Source organism: Eptatretus burgeri, chromosome 1, assembly GCF_056783735.1.
Source record: "Eptatretus burgeri isolate ZD-2024b chromosome 1, Ebu_testis_v1, whole genome shotgun sequence".
NCBI classification, from domain to species: domain Eukaryota; kingdom Metazoa; phylum Chordata; class Myxini; order Myxiniformes; family Myxinidae; genus Eptatretus; species Eptatretus burgeri.
In genome coordinates this window covers 18,166,404-18,186,955 of record NC_140961.1, presented here as the reverse complement: position 1 = coordinate 18,186,955, position 20,552 = coordinate 18,166,404, and the positions used below count along the sequence as shown (strand labels likewise).

Below are 20,552 nucleotides of genomic sequence, written 5' to 3'. Positions count from 1 at the left end.
TTCTGAGACAAATACCACCCTGACGCATCCAGAGACAAACACCACCCTGATGCATCTGGAGTCAAAAGTCGCCCCGACGCCTCCGGAGATAAACACCACCCCAACACATCCGGAGACAAACACCACCCCAACGCGTCCTGAGACAAACACTGCCCCAATTCATCCTGAGACAAACATCATCCCAACGCATCTGGAGACAAATAACGCACTGATGCATCCAGAGACAAACACTGCCCCATCGTGTCCGGAGACAAACACCGCCCCGATGCGTCCAGAGACAAACACCACCCTGATGCATCTGGAGTCAAAAGTCGCCCCGACGCCTCCGGAGATAAACACCACCCCGACACATCCGGAGACAAACACCACCCCAACGCGTCCTGAGACAAACACTGCCCCAATTCATCCTGAGACAAACATCATCCCAACGCATCTGGAGACAAATAACGCACTGATGCATCCAGAGATAAACACTGCCCCATCGTGTCCGGAGACAAACACCGCCCCGATGCGTCCAGAGACAAACACCACCCTGATGCATCTGGAGTCAAAAGTCGCCCCGACGCCTCCGGAGATAAACACCACCCCGACACATCCGGAGACAAACACCACCCCAACGCGTCCTGAGACAAACACTGCCCCAATTCATCCTGAGACAAACATCATCCCAACGCATCTGGAGACAAATAACGCACTGATGCATCCAGAGACAAACACTGCCCCATCGTGTCCGGAGACAAACACCGCCCGACGTGTCTGGAGACAAATCCCACCCTGACACGTCCAGAGACAAATACCATCCCGACATTTTCGGAGACAAACCCCCCATCAGGACATAAACACAGGGCCGGATTTAGGAAAGGACCAATGGGGCATTTGTCCAGGGCCTAAACTCCAGGGGGTAAAGAAAAAAACATACAATACATTTATTTATACATAAAACTCATTATATACTCCCTTGTGGACTCAAAGGTAACAGAGCCAGGAAAGTGGCACATTGGGTCACATATGCTATGTAAGGCTGGCAATTCGACTTTCCCTGTCCAGTTTTTGATAAATTTATCTTAACGTTCTGTCAAAATCACTTTTCCAATTCGATATATCACTTTATTCAGGTCTAACTGATAATTACCTCTCCCCACCAAAGATGGATGGAGGTTATGTTTTCACTCCTGTCTGTTTGTGAAAAAAAAAATCTCAAAAAGTTGTGGACGGATTCACACAGAATTTGGGTTCGAGCTTGGGCATGTGACAAGGACGAAATGATTCTACTTTGGTGAAGATCTGAATGTGGATCCAGATCCGAGAATTTTTTAAGCGATTCTTCAGCATTGAGAGATAGGACTAAAACGACATATTGTACGATATCTCAAAAAGTTGTCAACGGATTGGGACGAAGCTTGGTGGGCAGGTTTGGTATGTAACAAGGAAGAACCATTTCAATCTTGGTGAAGATCCGAATCCGGATCGAGATAAGAGAAATTTTGAAGTGATTTTTCACCATTGAGTGTTTGGGATAAAACGATATATAGCACGATATCTCAAAAAGTTGGAGACGAATTCAGACGAAACTTGGTGGATGAATTGGTAAGGTGATAAGAACAAGCCGATTAAATTTTAGCTCAGGTCCGATTCCAGATCCGGCCGATCATTGGGATACAAAACGTAAACTAATCAGCTTGGCGGAGTTATGCATTCTACCGAGTGCCCTTCCAGTTTAAAATATGTTTTACTTTAAATTTATCCTCAGTTTTAAAATAGTGTTGAGGTGAAATGCTGTTTCATAAAAAAAATTTTTTATCTTCCCACTACATTTCATTAGTTGTGGGCCTCGTCATTTCTCTGCAGCCGGTATGAGCACCGTGCTCTACACTGATAAGTGCTCACATCAAAGGTCACATCATACCGACACCAATCTGGATTGTTCACAGAAGGTGAACTCAAATGGTACCTCGAGGTAGGATGTTTCTTCCCTACAAGGAGTACACAAAGATGGGCACGACTGATGTTGCAGCATGGAGCTCCAGGACGAGCTTCTTAAGGTCTGCCATTTCAGATTGAAACTATGTGATGTGCTGTGGTGGAGGTGTCACATTAGTCTCGGTCGGTGTCATGGTGCCAATGAGATGATCAGCAAAATCCATAGCAGTGGTTTATGCCAGCTCTGCATCATCTGCAAGCATGATGCGGCTGTTTTGTGGTAAACTTTGCAAGAATAACTCACGATGGAGCGACTGGTCGAAGCTGGCATGGCGGTCACCGAGACGCTGTTTGATATGATGCAGTAATTGTGTGGGTCTTCAATCTCCTAACTCCTCAGTAGTAAGAAGTTGTTGAAAGCGGCGATGCTCAGATGAGCCCTGTCTTCAAAATCATGTACGGGTTGTTTGTTGGAGGTTGTAGTAAGATATCTCTCACTTTTATCAAATAATCTGGTGACGAGGAGCCAACAATGTATGTGAACCACATCAACTCGGGAATGTTCCGGGTGTCAAATTGGGCTTTGACTTGTATAAACTACAGCTGTTGGTCATTGGCCCAAAGGGCGGCAGCTATATCGAAACCAGTACCACAGATTAAGCTGGTTGAGCGTCTGGAAAGGGCACAACTGCTTGGTCGTTCCTGGCACATGGTTGCACACTTACAACTCCTTATCTGTCAATTTGGATCATGTCGGGGGCAGTAATTTAGCATAGACGAAAAGACATCTGAGACCTTTGGATTCTGAGTCAATTATTTTATGAAACTGCCACCGTCCAACCCAAAAGTCCATCCTTGTGAAAAAGCCATACTGGAAATCCTCTGAGAAACCATAGCTCAAGCATATTTACAAGTTATAAAATCCAAGGTAAAATCATTTAATATAATAGTATATAATAAGGCTGGTGTTGGCTTAAGAAAATAACTTGGCAAGCCAAAAGAGAGTATGAGAAGGACAAGGCTAAGAATATTAAGTATTACAGCAAGGCTTTCTTTAAGTATATCAAGGGAAAACAACAGGTTCGTGTGAGCCCATTGAGGAATAGCACCTGGAGAGTGGTTAGTGATGAAAGTGAGATGGCAGGCTTATTCAACATGTATTTTTCTTCAATTTTACAAAAGAACAGTGAGGAGAATTGCCAATAGCTGAGTGTCTATCGAGGAGGTGAGGAAGGGCTTTTACAGAAGATCCAGGTTGGAGTGGAGGAAGTAAAGGAGCAGCTGGGAAATCTAAGAGTAGATAAAGCTCCAGGTCCAGATAATATGCACCCGAGAGCATTGATGGAGGTGGTTGAGCAGGTAAGCGAGTTGTTAACGGATATTTTCAATCGCTCACTGGAGTCAGGATATGTACCTGATGATTGGAGAGTAGCAAATGTAACACCATTATTTAAGAAAGGATCCAGAGAAGAATTGGGAAACTATAGACCTGTTAGTTTGACTTCAGTTGTGGGGAAGGTGCTGGAGACATTAAGGACCAGATGTGGAACCATTTAAATAAATACAAACTAATTAAAGGTAGTCAGCATGGGTTTAGCAAAGGTAGTTCCTGTCTTACAAATATTTTGGAGTTCTATGAAGCAGTGTGTGATTGGGTGGATGAGGAAAAGGCAGTGGACATAGTAAATCGAGACTTTAAGAAGGCATTTGATAAGGGACCACATCGGAGGTTGTTAGCCAAGGTGAGGGCTTGTCGAGTGGCTGGTCAGGTAGGTAATTTGATTGAAACCTGGCTTAGTGATAGGAATCAAAGAGTGGCTGTGAGTGGGAGCATGTCTTGCTGGGAGGATGTAAGTAGCGGGGTACCTCAGGGATCATTACTCAGACCATTACTATTCATTATTTACATCAATGATTTGGATAGTGGGGTGAAGAGTAGGCTTTCCAAGTTTGCAAATGACACAAAGCTTGGAGGTGAGGTGGATGGCAGAGGGGGAGGTGATCAGATTCAGGAAAGTATTGACACTCGCACAGATTGGGCAAAAGATTGGCCGATGTAATTTAACCTGAGCAAGTGTAAGGTGTTGGGCATGGGGAAGAACAATGAAAACAGAGATTACAGGATGCAAGAGGTATTTTTGGAACGTGTCACACAGGAGAAGGATCTGGGGGTGGTAATAGATAGGGGAGGTAAGTAGGTAGCACAATGCCAGGCAGCTATAAGTAAAGCAAATAGGGTTTTAGGTTGTATTCGGAGGGTGATCATTTATAAATCAAAAGAGGTGGTGTTTACATTGTGCAGGAATTTAGTGAGGGCCACATCTAGAATATTGTTTGCAGTTTTGGTCACCACAATTCAGGAAGGAAATAGATGACATGGAGATGTTCAGTGCAGGGCTACTCGATTTATTCCAGTCCTAGCTCGACTCAGCTATGAGGAGTGGCTGAAGGAGACAGGGCTTTATACACTAGAAAGGAGGCGGTTATGAGGAGATATGTTGGAGATGTTTAGGATAATGAAAGGTATTGAAAAAAATAAGTGCAGACGAATTATTCAACAGAGTAGACAGTGATCGGACCAGGGGCCATAGCCTTAGAGTAAAGAAGAGTAGAGTTAAGACAGTAGCAAAGCAGGGGACTTTTACTCAGAGAGTAGTTAATGCATGGAATGGCCTACCTGGAAAGGTGGTGGCAGCTGAAACAGTAGATAAGTTTAAATTAGAATTAGATACAGTAGGTACCTAGAAGTTATGGAGATAGAGGGGTATAAGGGTGTTGACAGGACTTTTTGGTAGCTTGAGCATTGATGAGTGATTGTGTGCATGTGTACGGAGTGCTGTTGGCGGGGGTCTCGCCAAGGGGTGTTGTGTGGTTGATGTTGTGTGTTTTTTTAAACTAAGCCCATGCCCCCTCCCCTGAGGAGAAAAAAAATACAAAAACTAAATTTTTTTAAAAACACCACAAAAACACAATTAAATAAAAACATATATATATATATATATATATATATATATATATATATATATATATATATATATATATATATATATATATATTTGCATTTTCTTCTTTGGATCTTGTGTTGATAAATTAGTGCGGCGTTGATGTGGTGCAGGCATGATGGGCTGAATATCCTCCACCTGTGTCTGATTTCTTTGTATTTCTTTAAATTTCCTTGCATTGAAAAAAATTAATAAAACAGTCTGAAATAAATAATGAATATCCCACTGTTCCTTCTACTTCCTCTTCAACTTCCTCTTCTTCTTCTTCACAAGAGTGGAAATTTGGATATACATTGGGTCCACTCCTTTAGCACCTACACGAGGCCAATGATACGAAGTGCGAATGAACAGCTGTTTGAGAGGTGTCCCAATGCATCCAATACACCCACTCCCCTGTGATTTCCCCTACTTTCACAAATGTCTTGCTTGTTTTATTTTTGATGGCTTTGTACCTACTGCTATTTCCATGCATTTGTGATTTTTTTTCTTTTCTTCTTACTGTACTTCTGGTCATGATGTAAAATATGCAGGAGTTCTGGGAAGGGGATTGCAAAGCAGGTGCTATTGCTCTCAAGCCCTTTTGCATCTCACTTTTGTTGTATCCCCCAGTATTTATAACAGGACTGACATATCCATAACATCTGTGTGCAAAAATAGGATTATTCTGACATAATAAATACGCTATTCCATCAGATTAGAAATGCTGGCAAGCTTGTTGAAATTGAGAAATTGCAGACAACCGCAAGGCACAATTTTATGCCTACTTCAATTGTCTTCAAGATTCCATTATTAGAGAATCAATTTTTTTCAGTGAACATTACATTCAAAGGAATGAAAAGATTTTACATTTGAATAAAAATTTCACCTGAATCAGTTGTTTCCACCAGATACGATATCTACTGTTGCAAGCTCAGTCTTAAGGACAGGCTTTGCAGCAACCTTGTTGCAAGAACAGTCCATCCAGCCTTTGGGACCATACTCTGTGCAGAGCATTGGTGCTGCCAAAGCAGTCTCCTTGGCTATTGGGTACAATCCTGGATAGGTCATCACTCCAACACAGGATACCAGCAAGTTGGTACTCATTTTGTCAACCTTAGAAGGATAACAGGCTAAGTCAACCCCACCTAGTATTAATTCAACAGAAAAAGCAGGATTTGAAATCAGGACCCTCGGATCCCAAGCCCACCAATCTGGCCATTAAGCCAACACCAGGCATTGCAAGAGCAATGCAGTTGCTCAATCAATTTCAATTATCAAGAGCAACATCGCAAACAAATTATTCTGTCGAGGTGATTGACTCAACAAACTCATGCAGTAACGAAATAGAGAAGAAGGCACCAAAAAAATTGGTGACATACAAAAGACAAAGTTGAAATACAATATATTCTACGTCATTAAAATTTACTATCCACAGTGATTTAGACAATTAATATGTACATGCATATATATTTGAAATCCTTCCACACAAACGGACACAAGGAAAACAAAAGGGGAAACTCGAAAGAGCAATGAAGGACTGAGTTTGCCGGGACTTGTTTTGTGTGCTGTTTGTATGTATTTATACATGTACTCACATTCTAATTGTACTGTGCATACTTTTCGATACACTTGCATTCTCACTGTACATACTTTATAGAGGTACTCCATTGGAAAAAATACGTGTCGCAATTGTTGTCTACATTGGCACATTATGTGTGACAGACAGACAAACAAATTGACCAACATTTAATACCCTCTCCTCTTGGACTGGCAGCCCACACCATCGACCTCCCCAATAAACGAGGTCCCAAGGATGCCCACCACAGGATGTTGAACCTCTCTTTCCATGCTTTGAAAATGGATGTCTGCTGGGATATGGAGGGTGGCTGTAGCCCGCAGGTCCCATCAGGTATGAGAGCATACGCGGAGCAGTGTGTTGCCACATCCATTTTCTGCCGGTACTCCAAGGGCCTCTGTCTGGACATCCCCCAGGCAGATGCCCGGCCATCCCTATCTCCTCAAGATAATCGCTCAACCTGCTGCAACCACAAGGCACATGGTCGACTCTTTGGCCTCCTCCACTCACAAGTCTCCCCCACCGAGAGAATCTGGTGAGCAGGATCAGTGTCAGGAAAACAAGCCACATGTCCATGCAGCCTCAGCGCAGGGAGCACCAAGGACTTAAAGATGCTCATGGACTATACAAGTAACAAATCTCATCTGGGTCTCTCTCAGCAAATGCTCTTAAGACACAATGACCAACCAGTGAGAGGCAAGTATTCAACGAAGTGACCTTATGTCGAAGGAGTTAAGTCTTTGTCTCAGATCCTTTGTCAGAGTCCAGGTCTCATAACCGTAGAGCAAGAATAGAAGCACGAAGGACTTAAAGACTCTGACTTTTGTCCTCCTGCAAAAATACCGACAGCACAACACCCCATGTTCCAGTGAATCCATTGACTCCCCAGGCCTGAATTAAATGTCTATTGACTTTGGGCTCGTAACATGTGGACACACGAATGTCACAGCCAAGGCAATTGAACTTCTCCATGACCTCAACATCCTCTCCACAGACAAGTACAGGCAGGATAGCTGCATCCAAGATGTCATTGAAACAAATCTCATCTGGGTCTCTCTCAGCAAATGCTCGTTAGACACAATGTCCAACCAGAGAGCGCCAAGCAAGTCTTGAAGGTCCCCAAGGATGGTCTGAGTTTCCGCAAATATGACTACTCCATCATCTGTGAAATCAAGATCAAAGATCTTGACATTCCAAAATGATGCACAGCAGATAGATCTCTCCAACATCCTCTCTGTAATCCAGTCTATGCAAGTGCTGAAAAGGGTTGTGTTTGCATTTGAATGTGAGTGTTAGGGTTAGGCTTGGGTTTGGATATGGATATGGATTAGGGTTGGGTTTGGTATGTGAGGGTTAGGGTTGGGGCATAGTTTTAGGTTATAATAACCAACTCTCAGCAGATTTCTCCTGTTATACTATCCTGAGCTTGGACCTTGAGTGCTCACAGCAGTATCCAAAAAAGAAGTGTGAAGTACCAACCTATTGTTGTGAATCTGGAAGCCATGAGCACTCAACATACAGGTTCTTTAGCTCAGTTATTTCGATAAGTAAATGTGGATAGATAGCTCCCCATCCCATATCGAATGGGTAATTAAATGTTCATGCGCTGCGAAGTTATTTTAATAGTAAGGGTTTTCTTTTATTTTTATACGACCATCCCAGCCGTTTCCGCACACCATCATGGCGGATCGCTTCCGTCATTTGAAATGGGCCAGCTGTTGGAAATTTTGACACAGAAAATGGATGACATGAAGAATGAAATGAATCAAAATGCGCAAAGAATGGAAAAACGGTTGGAAAACAAAATGGATGAGATGAGGAGCGATATGCAAACACAGTGGGGTGAGATGTAGAGCATGGGGTTGAACCTCCAGGCAGGGCAAATGGCAATGAGGATGGGCGTAAGAGGCATCATGGCGGCACCACGTCGTGGAACGACCGAACCGACAGGAGGGAGTGCAAATTGTGTCACGCCCACAATGGACACGGGTGAGGTCAGGGTGACGAGAGACGCCGTCACGGTAATTGGGGAGACCGAGACGTGTTAGGGCGAGACACGAGGGGACGACGGAAGAACCAAAAGAGGTGACGGAGATGGGGAAATTAACAGAGACACAAGGAGAAAGGCAGGATTCAAAAGGAATAACAGAGATACGAGAGACAGATCAGGTGACGGAGACGCAGACATCAAAAGAGGGGAACGAATTGGATGAGGAAAAAGACGAGCACACACAGGTAGAGTTAGGAGGGGACAAATGGGGGTTGAGCTTGGAGAATGTCTCGTGACCCTGTGTGAGCAGCAGGATGGCCTCCTTAAGGAACAAAGGGAGACGCTATGCTCCCTTGAAGCAGATTGCGACGAGGTGCGTTCGATCGGGCCGAACAAGGTAGAGCGGATGAGTGTTGTGAACGGGTACACGTGGAGCTTGGGGGGTAGGAAAACCCCGGGATTGCTTGTGGTAGCACGAATCCCCGATATGAATGTCCCAGTGTGTGTGGTTAAGAGAGTGAGTGGTGCGAGTGTGCCAGAAGGTGAGTATGAAACGCGGACAAATTCAGTATTGAAACGCGGATGGATTCAGATGGGAGACGGGTGTGGCGAGCCATTTGCGCCGTATAAAGTTATTGTGGCAACCGCGCCGGCATCGCAGGATGTAGCGTGCGAGGCCCGTTCAGCATTTAGCTTACGGCCCTCGCGCACGCGTCTTCATGCAGGGAATCCGGTGCAGAAACGCTCCGCGTGGGATTCAACAAGGCCTCGCCGATGGCTAAAATGGCGGCGAGTGTTGTTGGAATTTGGAACACGCAGGATCCCACGTGGGAGCATGTGCGGGGCATCACGTTCTGCATACCGCATGTTCTGTTCGCGGAACGCGCGGAGCGGGTTTCTGGGATGATGCGCACGTGCTAATCTGCACGGCAAGCTGCGCAGGTTCGGTGTGCGAGTGACGTCACCGGGGATCTCACGGCACGAATGCCGGGGAAACTCGGGAATTCCCCGAGTGCTCGTTGTGATTGGCAGGGTGACGACAAGGCCTCGGTTATCGGCAATCGGAGGGGACGTTGATATCGCCCAAAGGAACGAGCGAGTGAGCCGTCGAATGCCACCATGGCGGTGAAAAAAGAAAAAAAAAGCCTCGCTCCAAGTACGCAGCCCAGTGATTGGGCAAAGGAAGCACTAGTTAGTGGGATGGGTTAGCGTTAGTTAGACCGGCTTCATGGGGACAGGAGTTGTTCCTCATGGAGCCTGTAGAATGGGTTAGTTGGAGGGATTTAGGATAGATTTAGAGAATTGATTTTTTAGGGGGGGTGTGGGAGACATGGACGGACATGGAATGTGTAGTGGGGCCGTAGCAGAGCTACGTAGATTAAAAGGGACGACGAGGGAGCACGAGTTAGTGAGGGGATTTAGTGAGCGGAATGGAATGATGTGAGTGAATTGAAGAAAAAGAGAAAGGAATACAATGAGTGAGTGTGTGTCAGCTGGCCCAAGAGTGTGACTGGAGCAAATGTGGTATGCATGGTGCAAATGAATGAGTGAGGGGAGGAGTGATTCCCACCCCAAGTGACCCCGGGGTCAGTTTAATGTTAGTTATTGGGTTAGTTAAATTTACAAAAGGATGTTGTTTTGTTGTTGGTGTTGAGTGAAGGCACGATACCCATTTGGACGGGTGCAAGAGTAAAATTGACCAGCTGGGAGCGTGGCTTGGGAAGGTGAGTACCGAGTAGTGGGCACCCCGGGCACCAGAGTAGTCGGCCAGAGTAGGCCAAGGGTCCAAGGGACCGGGATAGTGTACTGGGCACGGGCGACCCGTGGACCGAGACCCGGAGCACCAGAGGTGCCATGTGGGCATGGAAGGGGGGCAATGCCAGGAAGGGCAATCCCCCGCGCTCATAGGGAGCAGGCAGCTGGAAGACAGCTTCAGGGCCCGGAGGTGCCATAGTTAGAGTTCGGCAGAGGGGGAATCCCTCCCAAGTGAGCCACGCTGCCCCGCCATGAAATTGTGCAAGGGCACAGAAGAAAATTTGAGGGCTAGGCCCAAATTTTTTATGGACACCAACACAGGCGACGGGAATCATGGTTGTTAGAACCAATAGTTTAAAAAGTCAGGTGTTTTGAAAAGCCCTGGGGTATTTTAAAGTTAATAAGTGCTAGGATAGTTCGGAAATGTACCCCTTTGCACCATCCATCCCTTCGCTCTCTGCAGGCCACTGGACCCACATTGGGAGATGGCTGAAATCTGTAGGAAGCCATTCGGAGGCTTCATTGGGCCTCGAGACAGGACGCCAGTCTCTTCCCTATTCCCCTCCAAAAAGAAAAAGAAAAGGGAACTTAGGCGTTGGGAGTAGATGGCCAGGATAGGTTAGCCAGACAAAGACAGAAAGCGGGTTAGGGAGACGAAATTACAAGGAAAAAAATAAAAATAAAAATAAAAAAGGGGGCTAAATTTGGTTGTTTTGTGTTGCAAATTAAGGGAGTTGGTATGGACAGAGACAGGCAAAGGTGATAGGTTGGGGGGAGACAGTAGGGTTGGTCTGAGCCCGTGTTCAGAGCGGCCGGCACCACCGCACTCCCCCCAGACCCACACGGAACGAGACCAGAGGCCGGCCAGCTTCACCTGCCGGCCTGTTGTGCTGTATTGCCTGTTCCGCATCTGCCTTGCCATGCCTTGATTTGCCTGCTTTTGCATAACCCCATGCCTGCTACCCTTCTTGCATTTGCCCCTGTGTCACCAACTCAACCATGTGCACCAGGATCATCCAGTGTTTTGCAAGGACTGCCCTGCAGGCAGCCACACACAGGGACTGCATTGGTGCAGCCCGTGCACTGTTTGTTGCTCCATTAATCCCCATTCATTTCCTTGAGCCAGAGACTGCATTGGGCAGCCTGGCTACCTCTTCAAATGGCCTGTGGGACGGCACTTGGCATGCCATGTCCGGGTGAGTTGCCTCCAGCAGCTTGGGGTATGAAAGGAAGAGAGAAAAAGGTTCACTGAAAGGAGCACTCAAGGGGGACCTTTAGAGCAGGCCCTGAGGACGACTGAACTTCAGCTGCGGAGCACTCACCCACACACAAACTGTTGACATTGCCGTGCCTTCTTTCCCACAGAACACAGGTCCTGGGCCATGGTTAGTGTAAATAGATAAGTAAGGGTTGTAAATAAGTTATTTGACCCACCTGCATGTCTGTCGTAGCGCCGGCAATTTAGTTAAGTTGTCCGAGTGAGTCTGTTAGTTAGTTACGCAGTGCATTAGGTTATTTATTTTCGGGACATGTATGAAAAAAAATGTCGCACTCAGGGATCCGTAGTTAAAATGTACTAGGGGAGAACTTACACATGCTGGTCACATGCAAATTTGACGACTCGGGACGAGTCTGTAAAAAGGGGAGGGGTTAGTGTTGCGAATCTGGAAGCCATGAGCACTCGACATACAGGTCCTATGGCTCAGTTATTTCGAGAAGTAAATGTGGATAGATAGCTCCCCATCCTGTGTCTAATGGGTAATTAAATGTTCATGCGCTGTGAAGTTATTTTAATAGTCAGGGTTTTCTTTTATTTTTATACCATCATCAACTACAACAACATGCTTTCACCTCACTTCCTCCCACCGACGCCATTGTCTACGTGAGTGTCAGCACGCACGTGAGCGGAGCCCACGCAGAATAATGTTCCTCTGCCTGTTTGGTGGGCGGAGTTCAAGGAGGAGCCTCGCGACGGTGAGGAAGGCGGTCCATGTGACGTCACCACGCCCCCGGGCCAATCGACGGACTTGCGCATTTTGGCCAGTGACAGGGCGACGGGCGATTCTGCGCGCCAAAACTGTCCAGTGAGGGAGAGCGGGGAGAGCGGAGGTGTCCCCCCCCCACCCCCGAGCCAGGGTGAATGAGGGTGGGACACAATCGGACCACGAGAACTTGAGCTTGAGAGATTTTACCTCCAAAAGAACCACAAGGGTTGCGCGCCGTGTATCAGTCAGGGAACTAGAGAGTTTTGGAGATAGTTGATGACAATCGAGCCAGCAAGGTTGTGGTCATTCTCACAGGCAGTTGGAGCAAGTGTGGAGTTATCAGCCTTCGCTTTGCCATTCAACTCAAAGACTTGGGGAAGTGGCCAAGAAACCTCCTGCATTCTCGACGGTTCGGGATACAGAGGAGAAGTTTGGTTGTCGGCATGAGTGCTGCGCGGAGCTCGGGAGGCCACTCGCGGCTCGCTGGTGTCTGGATTCAGCTCGCCTCTCGCTGGTGCCTGGTTCGAATCGGCTCGCCAAAACCACACGAGGTGGACATGTCCGAGTGCAGGCTCTGGTCTTCAGCTCACTTTTCATTCCAAGCTCGAGGCCTCAATAAAGGCTGTGGCCACGGTTTATTTTGGGTGTGTGTGTGTTTGTGGCGCCAGTCAATTAAGTTGCAACTGTTAAGTGCCTTGTACATAAATTGCCTTGCATCTCTATATTCGGTTAACTCTGCCTTCTTGCGTGCTCTCCTGCCCCATTATAAATAAATATCTTTTATTAAATGTATCAGTTCGTTGCTGTGTTTCCTTCCATTGGCTTAACGTGACACGTGTTGGAGAATTAGCAAGGCCATTGTTGCCGCCGTAAGGGGACATTCGGACCGACGGATATCGGTGATCATCCGCTCGGGTCGCACATGGTTCGAGCATGCTCGCGGCGCGTTCTGTACGAGCGCCGTCGAGGGTGTGAATACTCGGTAAACTCGCCACATGGAGCGCTAGGTATTTTGAAGATTGGCAAATAACCCTGTACCATGTGGTGTAATTATTGACGATTCACGGTCAGGTAAGGGACCCATACTTGTCAGAGTTTTTCAAAAAGGTACGATCTAAATTCCAGGTGTTCGGTGGAGTCGACTCTGCAGCTCCATCTAGCGGTCGAGCTCGTCGCCGATACCTGGCCCGCAACACTATTACCTTTAAGGGCTTCATCTGCTGTGGTCTTGGCTTGGCGGTGGGATGGGCTTCATTTTCTTATATGATTGTGAATGTTGTCCTTTATAAGTCCTGTGAATAAAATGAACCTAAAATCTTTTCTCCTCTCAAATCATGCAATTCATAAGTCCGAGGAACAGTGTCTAAAATATCAACAGCCCCAAAAAGCTCACTTCTCCATCTTTGAATATAACCTTTAGTAAAATGAGATTTCCATCTGAAAATTCTAACAATATCACCGACTTTAAATTTAGGTTTTCTCAGATTTGTCTCTTTTGCATACTCTGGTTTTATAAATGTTTTTGATGTTTTTGACTTTGTTGAGTAATGAATTGTATTATTGCAATTACCTACCATATCTGGAATAAAAGACAACCATTTTTGATGACCGAGTTGAGTGGATTCTTATTGTCTCTTTGAAAGTGCAATTAAAATACTCAATGACGGCTTTTCCTTCATCAAAAGTGCTGTATAACACGTTACTGTTACCTTTATATGTATAGTCATGATTCATTTGTGTGTGATTGTCAGAGCAGGCCAGATCCGATCTGTGACTTGATAGAGGTATCATGTAAAACCTGTACTAACCTGTTCTATGGTCGAGTGTTGGCGACGAAACCAGCTTGCCCCACCATGTCCTCCTGGTGAGGAGAGTGTATGGATATCGACACCAAGTAGGACTAAAAACAAAACCTGTCAAAGGGCGGAGGAGCTCCTTGTGAGCCAACAGCCATCCATATTTGGTGCCCAACTGCAGCTGCAGACGTCCTCCTGCAGTGGAGGAGGTCCTCATCCACTTTCCTAGGACATTGGTAGCAGGATTTGCACTCCGCCACCGTAAAACTCTTCACTCCGAAAAATACACTAAATCGTGTGTGGCGGTGGTGCTGAAGTGTCGTCCATCAGATGGCGGTCTCCTTGGATCAACCTTAGGTGGTCCCTTCGGTGGGTGTTTGGAATGTCCTATCCCGTACAGATAGGAATGGGCCAGGCATCTGTCTGGGAGATGGCCAGACGGAGGCCCCTGGAGCACCAGCGGAAAATGGATGCAGCAATGTGGTGTTGTGCATGCTCCCATGTATGTATGTAATCTTTAAGAAAAAAATTGAAATATTCTGTTATAGTATTCAGTTCCCTCATCAGTCCCAAACATATTCAGCTTCCTTTCACTTATATTAAATATCTGTTTGAAGGCTAACGTAAGAGTAATAGCTTTTATATTTTTCAAAGGAACCCATGCATATATCAATAGTCCGGGAGCCAACCTGTGTACGAGGCTGTTTTAGGGTTGGACCTTACAGCCTCTGCTATAAAATTTTACACCCCCAGGATGTTTAGATATATGTTTGCAGTTCATGAAAACCAATGTTGGCAATTCATAAGCTCTTGCGAAAAATTTTGGCGGACGTTTTTGTTTGAGGAAGATTTGAAAAATTTGATAAAACAGTAATTGTCAATAAAATTTCTAAAAAAATTAAAAAATCACATTCATTAAAAATAAATGTGAACTAAATGTAAGAATTCAATCAGTGCATTGTAAAATGACAAAAAAAATTGCCTTTGTGGAAGTAAACCTCGTAAAAGTACATAATTTTGTGAAAAATGCCTTAAAAATAACGTTTTTTGAAGATGGCCTTTAGAACTTTTCTTATCATAGGCAGATGCTGCATTAGAATACTAATTTCTCTTAATGTGATATGAACATGGTATCCATGGCTAATTAAAACAGCAAATTTGAGTGAGTTCTATCAATTTTTAAAGAGAAAATTAACATTTTTGTCAACCAAAGTTACCCCTACCCCCAAAATCCTCTTACTCTATTGAACACAGTTCGGTTAAGGTTTGCTGGATCCAGGTTGGGTACTTCACAGTTCACTCTTCCAAAGGAAAATTCAATGGTGTTTGGAGTGACATGGCCCTGGAGCAGACATATAACAATGAAGGGAAGACATCTCTGTTCAAAGGCATATCTCAGGCACCAGCTGCTCGAGATAAATATGTGAAGACAGCACCATTTCTCACAGCTGTATCAGAGAACATAAAGTCTATGGCTAATCTAGGCCAACAGGAATCTACTCATCATGGAGAAACACATAAGCAGGCAACAGAAGAACATATGCATGTTGAGGAGATCAAGAAAGTGATATGCCAGCAGATGATAAACCCATTCCAGTGTAACAACCAAGTGGATCTGCTCAATAGAGCAACTGGTGAGAAGGATGCTTCAAAAGACTTGGTCCATGCTCAAGCTAAGGGCATGGAAGCCATTATGAAAGCAGAAGAGGTGGTCTCTATTAAGATTGAACCACTGAAGCTGGTAACTTTCTCCTCACAGAAGAAATCAAACCCATCAAGGCAACAGAGTTTAATCAGGATCTATCAGGATGAGACTGCAGCTACACGTGTGCTGTGTTTCTATCGAGATGCCGACCCAGTCACAAGACAGATTGCATTTTCCCATGAGTGGACAGACTACCCATCATCCCTGTTTGAGGTTGATCCACGCTTAGCACAGGGGTTTGTAATGCGCAAAGGCAACAAGTCTGATTTCGTGGCAGTGCTAATTGCTGAAGCTGAGCAGGATGTTGTTTTACAGCTGCCATCATTACCACAGAGTGACCTATACACAGTTTATCTGGTAGACACAATGGCATTTGTAAATAAATACCAAAAAATGGGTGTGAAAACATTTGGTGAACTTCCCCAGCTGTATCTTCGCAAGCTCCTGCAGTTGAAACCTGAAATGTGCAACTGTGTCAACATCATTGGTGATCAGTATGATTTTGATGATAGCCATACTTTGAAGGGTGATGAGCAGCAGAGGAGAAACCAGACAGATCAGGCAAGACAATTCTCACCATCCAAGAGTCTAGAAATTCCGGACTGGAATTTACTCATGAAGAATCCAAGAAATAAAGGAAATCTTCAGAACTTCATTGGCACTTCCCTTTGTGAGAGTCCTGAAGCTATTCCGGATGGAGTGACCATCATTCTTGGTGGTATGATGGAAAACAAAGGTCACACTCTTTCCATCACATCAGCATCAAGTTCAGTTCTGGACTTACCTTGTGAAGAACATGAAGAGGCAGACACAAGGATTATTGCTCATCTTGCATATTGTGTGGAATATCTTGATCACCATCGAGCTGTTGTGCATGCAACAGATACAGACATAATTATGCTGTGTATATATCACTTCTGCTGCTTGAACACATTGCAAGAACTCTGGATACAACGGCAGAATCAATACCTACCTATTCATGAGCTGGTAGAAGTGTTGAGCAAGAAGTACCAGAAAATCCTCTTGATGTCGCAGCTACACTTCTGTGCACATATGTGTTGTGTGGATGTGACACAGTGAGCTACCCATTCAGAAGGGGAAAAGAAGAGGTCAGGTCAGGTATGGGAGCATGTGCCAGAACAGTGCGTCGCTGCGTCCACTTTCTGCCGGTACTCCAGGGGCCTCCATCTGGCCATCCCCCAGGCAGATGCCAGGCCCATCCCCATCTCCTTGAGATGATGGTCAACCTGCTGCAACCATGAGGCACGTGGTCGGCCCACTGGCCTCCTCCACTCATGAGACTCCCTCGCTGAGAGAATCTGGTGAGCAGGATCAGCATCAGGAAAACGAGCCACATGTCCATACAGCCGCAGCTGACGCTCACGGACTATGCAGGTAACAAATCTCATCCGAGTCTCTCTCAGCAACCGCTCGTTGGACACAAAATCCGACCAGCGATAGCCAAGGATTCTTCGAAGAGACCTGGTACCAAAGGAATTAAGTCTCTGTCTCAGATCCTTGGTCAAAGTCCAAGTCTCGCACCCATAGAGCAAGACTGGAAGTACCAAGGACCTGAAGACTCGGACTTTCGTCCTCCCGCACAGGTACCGGCAGCGCCACACCCCATGATCCAGTGAATCCATGACTCCCCAGGCCCGACCCAGACGTCTATTGACCTCCGGCTCACAACCTGCGGAGACATGAATATCACTGCCAAGGTAAGTGAATCTATCCACGACCTCAACATCCTCACCACAAACAGACACAGACAGGACAGCAGCATCCAAGATGTCACCGAAAGCCTGGATCTTAGTTTTGACCCAAGAAATCCGTAATCCCAACGGCTCCGACTCCTCATTCAGCACCTCGAGGGCCCCCAAGAGGATGTCTAAAGTCTCCGCAAAGATGACTGCATCATCTGCAAAATCAAGGTCCGAGATCTTGACATTGCCAAACGATGCACCGCAACTTGATCTCTCCGACATCCTCCCTAAAATCCAGTCCATACAAGTGCTGAAAAGTGTGGGGGCAAGTACACATCCCTGACGAACTCCAGTAACAACTGGAAATAAGTCAGAGATGGTACCACCACACTTCACAGCACTCTCAGTACCAGAGTAGAGTTCAGACATCAGATCGATCAGTTTCGGTGGCACCCCACGAAGACCAAGAATCCTCCAGAGGACATCCCGATTCACTGAATCGAACGCTTTACAGAGATCAACATAGGCTGCAAGCAGCCCCTGCCGAAACTCTCGTCTGCATTCGGTGAGGACACGAAGGGCAAGGATACGGTCAATCGTTGACCTCTTTGGTGTAAAGCCTGACTGCTCTGGACGCTGGTGCTCAAGCAGATGGTGGCGAACCCTATCAAGAATTATCCGAGCAAAGACCTTGCCCGGCACTGAGAGCAGCGTCACCCCTCGGTAGTTGTTGCAGTCTTGGCGATCACCCTTCCCTTTCCAGAGAGGGACAACAAGGCCCCTCTTCCAGTCAGTTGGGATGATGCCTGTGTTCCTGTGAAAAGAAGAGCGGCACAGGTTTCTCTGGGACTGATAGGAAACCTTCCCCACCTTGTTGATTTTGGAAGAGATAGTGAAATGGCAGCAACAGAATGTGTCATTGATGAGGCCAGAGTATACTGGACTGCTCTGCATGGCCAAAAAGGGTTCAGCTGTTTGGATACCCTCAGGCAGCATATGTTTGTCTCTTCAAAATTAGACCTTAGGTCACTGCCAGCAACAGAAGATGCGTTTTACTTCCTTGTTTTAAGAGCATTATATCAATTGCTTCTGTATAGACGTGCACATCTCAGTGACCGAGCACTTCCCCCAGCCACAACATTTGGCAGAACCCTTATCAATGGAAAACTGGTCCCAATTCTCATGTCTAAGCCAGCCAAGCCAAACATAGACAAAACGGTGTCTTGCATGTGCAAATTATCCAAATGTCTGAAACGATGTTCATGCAAAAAGGCTGCTGTGCCTTGCTGAGTGACATGCATATGCCTTCGTCAGAGAGGTTCATGTGGTGGAGTTGTTTCAGAGAGTGACTCTTCCTCTGAAGAGGATGTTTCATGTCACAATATTGTGTTAATCCATTTCTAATTTTATCTTCCTTAAAACCATGGCATGTAAAAGTATGTTCTTGTTCCTGACCCCATTGATAGTCAAGCATTTCTGAGTTGCATAAATCTTTTGTTGTTTGACATATAACCTTGTCAATTGTAGGTAGGTTAAATCTACACCAATTGTGATATAGGAAATGAACTCCTCTTTAATATGAGGGGTCATTTGTGTATATAGGTTTAGTGGTTATGATTTTAGGACAATATGAATTACCCCTACCCCCATCCTACATCTTCGCTTTTGCCAACATTGTGTTATCAGAGGGGGCTCGCAAAAGTGTTGACTGGGTTGTTGCGCAAGAGTTTCACCATTGCCAACATTGGTTTTCATATACTCAAAGGGTGTCTCTTTATGAAAATCAACACAAAAATTTTATAGCAGACCGGGCAATTTTTTTTTAATTTTGATCGGTTGGCTCCCGGACTACAACCTTAAATCACAAATGGTTCAGGCATACTTGCATCCCCTATCATTAAGTTATACTAGCAGGGACCCGTGGGAATTCCATAGAATGCAAATTTAACTTCAAGCCCTCAACTCGCCCTGCACTCTTCTCACACACCCCTAAGTCCTCAACGTCCACCTCCCAAAACCAAGTCCTCACCTACCCCCTCTCAACTCTAAAGCATCAATCCTCTCCACACTCCAAGCCTTCAAACAACCTCCCCACCCATTATGGTTGCCTGTCTTGTACATTCATTACCAACTAATAATAAATCCATCTTGATGATACATCTTGTATCATAGAACTTGAACATACATCACCAACTAAGGACGTGGATGCCTGAGTGGACTTTCTTTAATTAGAAGGGAATTAGGAAACAATGGACAATGGAATTGGCATTTGAAACTGCATTAACAGCATTTGAGCTATGTGCTCGGTGGTAGTCAAATTGGCAAACACGATATAGGATCGGAAGGAGAGTGGTTTGGGGGTGGGGGGGGTTATGTTGTTGTTAAAATAGTTTTTAATAGGCTAAAACAAATCTACACTAATAAATGGCAGTGTATGTGATGTGTGTGTGTGTGTGTGTGTGTGTTTGTGTGTGTGTGTGTGTGTGTGTGTTTTTGTTTATACAGATATTCTCTCTGCTAACTCCCCTACCCACATCCCTCGCTCTCCTTGTCCCATCCTTACCATATCCCCTCCCAATACAGTGCAGCACCCTCCTCCTCCCACACCTACCTCTCTCACTCTCCACCCCCCCTCTCTCTGTTTCTGTCTCTGTACATATCCGGATGGTGGTTATGGCTGGACGGGATTTGTCCCCGGATGTGTTCGGATGGGAGTTTGTCTCCGTTTGTGTCAGAGCGATTTTTATGTCCGGACGGGAGTTGTCTCCAGACGTGTCGGGGTGGTGTTTTTCTGCGGGCGGGAGTTTATCTCCGGAGGTGGCTGAGCAGTGTTTGTCTCTTGAACGTGTTTGGGCAGTCTTCAAGTCCGGACGGGAGTTTGTCTCTGGATGGGTCTGGGCTGTGTTTTTCTCTGGAAGCATCCAGGCGGTGTTTTCTCTGGACAGCTTAGCTCCAGACGCGTTCGGGCGGTGCTTGACTCCGAACATGTCAGGACGGGAATTTGTTTCTGGATGTTTCTGAATGCGTCCGGCGGGTTTTGTCTCTGGGCCGTATTTGTAGTATGTCCAGTAGAAAATGTATTTCAGACATTATTTTGTTTCCATCTTCACTGTTGGAATGCAGTATTGGAATCAACGAGTG

At 45.8% G+C, this 20,552-nt stretch overlaps 1 pseudogene; it reads right to left on the bottom strand.

Annotated features, from left to right (window-relative positions):
- Positions 1 to 11,606, bottom strand: part of LOC147033955 (uncharacterized) — a 21,913-nt pseudogene extending 10,307 nt beyond the window's left edge.
- Positions 11,607 to 20,552: the final 8,946 nt, after the last annotated feature.